Source organism: Panthera pardus, unplaced genomic scaffold, assembly GCF_024362965.1.
Source record: "Panthera pardus isolate Hobbes unplaced genomic scaffold, ASM2436296v1 HiC_scaffold_24, whole genome shotgun sequence".
NCBI classification, from domain to species: domain Eukaryota; kingdom Metazoa; phylum Chordata; class Mammalia; order Carnivora; family Felidae; genus Panthera; species Panthera pardus.
The window spans coordinates 132,440,579-132,445,091 of NW_026526810.1; the positions used below are offsets into that span (position 1 = coordinate 132,440,579).

At 52.2% G+C, this 4,513-nt stretch overlaps 1 long non-coding RNA gene across 1 annotated transcript; it reads left to right on the top strand.

Moving 5' to 3' along the window:
* Nucleotides 1–483: 483 nt before the first annotated feature.
* Nucleotides 484–2,885, top strand: LOC109274621 (uncharacterized). Its single transcript, XR_002083751.2, has 2 exons — nucleotides 484–689; nucleotides 2,217–2,885. It is a non-coding gene; the product is annotated as an uncharacterized LOC109274621 (long non-coding RNA).
* Nucleotides 2,886–4,513: the final 1,628 nt, after the last annotated feature.

Genomic DNA, 4,513 nt, shown 5'->3' on the forward strand with positions numbered 1-4,513 from the left:
TGCAGATGTGGAAACTGAGGGTCATCAAGGTCAGGGGTCTGTCCTGTGGGCCAGACAACTGACTAAGAGCTAGCTTCACGGATTATGTCAGATTGCTCCCCGGTGGCCCCACTAAGGCTGAGATCACCCCCATTCTGCGGACAGTGGTGCTTCCCAGGTCCCAGCCAACTGCCCTTCCCAGCCAGCCAGTGCCTCTTCCTCTCTGGGAAGTTTCTGGGAGAGCTGTGGCTTAGAGCTCGCAGCAGGTAGGAGCAAGACAGCTATATTTCCTCTTGGTCTTGTTCCCAGATGATCTGTCAGAGAGCACTTCTTAGAACAAACTCAGAATACAAAATAACTCGTGCCGCCTTTCTAAAGCCCCCAGGAAGCTTTGGGGTGACATTTTAACTGTCTCCTATCTTGATCTCAGCCCTTGGTTTGCTTTCTTTAAGCACCCATCGGAGGCTGGGCACCAAGGATACAGCCAGGTGTGAACCAGGGGCCCCGGGGATGCCAAGGATTGAAGATACAAACGCACATACGCACACGTGCACACGGGTGCATATGTTCGTTTCCCTTCCAGCCCTGGAAACAGCAGTCTACGGGGGAAGCCACGCCGACCTGGCCACGGAACGTACATGCGTGCACGCCCAATGAGGTGTAAGACACTTCGCTTTTCTGCACACACGACTTCATTTATCCTCACTGTGGTAATTCCCCTTACCATCGTCTTTGCAAAATGGACGGTCCCGGTGTATTGTAGATTTGTGTATATTTCCATTTTCCTCACCGGGCTGCGCGCGGGCTTTCGACTGAAGCGCCCTGTCTCATTAATCATGATGTTCTCGCTTATTGATTCGGCCAAAAAGTGGTCATCGAGCATCCAGGATCTGCCAGGCTAATGCCAGGCAGAAGAGAAGAGCAGGCTTGGGGACACGCTTCTGCACGAACGAATAAGCGGGTGAACAGCTGAATGGTTTATCGCATGCCGGGGAGACTGGGGGAAGGTGCCGTGGGTGCAGATGCCGGGGGGAGACCTTAGCATTGCCAAGAGAGGAGGTGAAGAGTCTTTCCTTGGCAGAGACAGCGAGTTGGGTGAGGGAGACGGCTTCACATGTACGGGGTTGGGAGCATTGTCCAGCTGTCCACGAGGAGCCGTGGGAACAGCTGACACCTGTTCACCCCTCTTGCCGTCAACATGCACAACCGTGAGCTGCGGGCTGTAGGAGTCTGTGCCCCATGGAGGTCACTTTCACATTATATAAGCTCCTGCGTGTAAAACACACAGCCTGGCATCCACAAGGCCCCCAGTAAAATCTAGCCGTTAGCAAGACTGTGAGTAGACCCACAGCTAGGTGCCTGCTGGCTTGCCTGAGCCGCCATTTGGAAATATGTGCGTGCACATAAACATTCTGATAGTTGAAAACTAAAATGCGGATGTATGACCAGATCTGGGCTCTCCTGATCGCCGCTCTTTCCCATCTTCTGGCGAAAGCCTTTGTAACATCTGTGAGAAGATTATGAGAAGCCTTCCAGGCTGGCTGAGGACTCTGGCCCACCAGTCTCCTTGAATCACTGGGGCATCCCTTGTGCCCCCCCACTTCTGCCTGCAGGGTCTCCTGTTGGGGAGGGTCTCTTTTCCTTCTGGGTTGATGACCAGAGCTGTATAGACCCAGGTCCCCTGAGCTGGAGGGTAACCCAGCCCACCAATTATTGGAAACTAAAGCCAGGTAATTTGAACCCATCTGCTGGGCGCCTGACCACAAACCACCTCTTAGCTCACCCCAAGCTGGATCCTGTTACTTCCCCAGTGCCTGCCCGGCTTCATTACCACGGCCATGGGAAGGGAGGAAACCAAGAGGTTACCGGGTCTTCGGTTAACGCTTTGTCATTAGCGTGGTTATTACCCTGGTCCTCCCTCCCGGGAGACTTCTAGATATAGGGGCCAGGGGGGGTGATTTGGTAACAGGACCAGAGGTTCCCAGATCTCACCAGATGGAGTGGGGTCCTCATCAGACAGCCTAGCAAGGGGTGGGGGCAGGACGCCTGGCAGGCACGGACAGATTCCAGGAGGCCAGCCGATAGCTTCTTGCTGTAACTGAGTGCCACTAGATCAAACGCTCCACACATGTCTCTTGGGGGCCATTATGGTGACCGGACAAAGCGTGGCCATTGGTGCCAAGCGAGCTTGGTTTGGGAAAAAAAAAATAAAAATTCTGCTCCTTACTGTATTATAGAAAGTGTCTTAAACACAGAAGTCTCAAGTGTCCTGACATGACAATGAAGACAACACCTCCATTCCAGCAAGACTTCACGATCCATAGGTTAGACTATCTTTCCAGAACCAGAGCACGATCGGACATCTCCGTCAACGTGGAGTGAGCTACGCAGTATCGTAGAAGCCAAGGGAGAGGGTTTGGCCACCTAGGGTCGGTGGGGCCTCTGGGACCACCCAGACCAACCCCCACATCCTCTCTCTGAGGGTGGCACGCACCTCGTTCCTATTTCACGGACTGGAAATCGAGGCTCACGGAGGTTCTGCCCTGTTCAAGGAAGCACACGTGCCGAATGGAAAATTGGCCGCGGAGACGCAGATGTGTCCACATGACGTATCAGTGACGCGGGAGTAAATACACGTGAGAGTCTGGAACGTGGATGAAGGCTGATATGGTCCATATTTGTTTCTATTTCATTGCAGAGTGGTAGAGGGGGAGGTGGGTCCTCACCGCTGAACTCTTGTCCTTGGTCATGGATTCTTTTCTTGGGGAAATCTTCAGTACCAAGTAACTAGGAAGCCTCCTCTCCCAAATGTGATTCCACTCTCAACCCCATTCTGCATTTTACCGAGCATCTTGGGCCGAAAAGAAATTAAATAAATAATGATAGAAGTCCATTTGACTTCAGCATAGCAGAACTAAAAGAGTTTTTGAACCAAGACTAAATTGATCGTGGTAATCTGCCATCGGGAGAGGAGCCAAGCAGCACTTTTGGCTTCCGGCATCGTACCAAAGTCCCAGTCTAGCGGAGAGAGCGTTTTGCTATATCAAAAGGGACGGTGCTGTGTTTCAAAGTGCGTTTATATTCTAACATCTCATGAGCCTAAAATACCGGCAGGTCTAGCACTAGCTCTTTCTCGTTTCTTTCTTTCTTTCTTTCTTTCTTTCTTTCTTTCTTTCTTTCTTTCTTTCTTTCTTTCTTTCTTTTTTAATGATTCCAGGAGTCCGTAGGAGGAGGCACTGTGGGTGCTGTTAGGGTCCAGTCTCACACGAGCCCCAGCACTGGCCCCGCCGATGCCCACGCCGACACCACGTCCCCGGCCTCTGTTTGGTTGTCATTTGCACTGAACCCGCCCCGCCCTCCTTGGTGGCTGTGCCTCCATGTTGACAAAATGTGACCCATCCGATCTGCCAGGAGGCAAATCTTCAGATGTCTCCCAGGCCAGGAAAGAGAACATGTTGGTCTCAAGAATGGACCGGGCTCGAAGCCATCCTTCTTACATTCCTTCCTCGGTCTCCCGCATCTAATATCGAACTGCCTCTTGGACGTGCCTCACCCGTGGCCATTCTGCCTTTGCATCCCCCAGCTGATGGGAAGCTCACCACGTCACCAGTCCATTACGGCCACTCTCCTGGTAAGTTTAGGAGCTGCAGGAGTTGGTGTTTGCCCGTATTTCTAACCTACTCTCCCTGCCCCTCATCTCTGTAAGCAGAGGTTCGATCTCCAACCATGGCGACTCTGTCCTTAAGAGCGTTAGAGTTTGTCCAGCCTCAGAGGTGGTGAATGCGAGCTCTCTGGCCCGAGCGGCAGCTCTGGGCATGGCTGCTTAGCCCCTTGGTCTCAGTTCAGGGGGTACCCTTCAGGAACGCCTTCCCAGACCGCCCACCTGCAGTGGCCCCTCACCACGCCACCGCTGTCACCTGCATTCACTCCCTATCCCGGGACCACATCTTATTCATCCCCTTCACGGCACTGACCGCTGTTTGCCTGTGTGTGGTTGTCTATTCCTCACATACCTGTTGACTTATGTATGTGCCCCCATGTCCCCTTTATGTATATGTTTGTTTATCTGTGTGCCATTATGTGCTATCTACATGCATGTCGTTTATTATTAAATAGACATATTTATCAATTCATTTTTTGAGGGTTTTGTTTATTTGAGAGAGATGGAGACAGCATGCATGGAGGAGGGACAGAGAGAGAGAGAGAGACAGGGAGAGAAAGAGAATCCCAAGCAGGCTCCGCCCTGTCAGCACAGAGCTCCACGCGGGGCTTGAACTCGCGAAACCTTGAGATCAGGACCTGAGCCGAAACCAGGAGGCAGACGCTCAACCGACTGAGCCCCCCAGGTGCCCCTGTCTGCATGTTTCCGTGTGTGATTATGCACTGTCTCTATACACCTCTAGCCCGTGTATTATCAGAGGCTTCTCGTGTACATGCGGTCGTGCACCGTTTGCGAACTCACTTACGTGTATGTGATCATGTACCGTTTAGGAAGGTGTGTACCTGTGTACCATTATGTGCTATTTATGTGCAC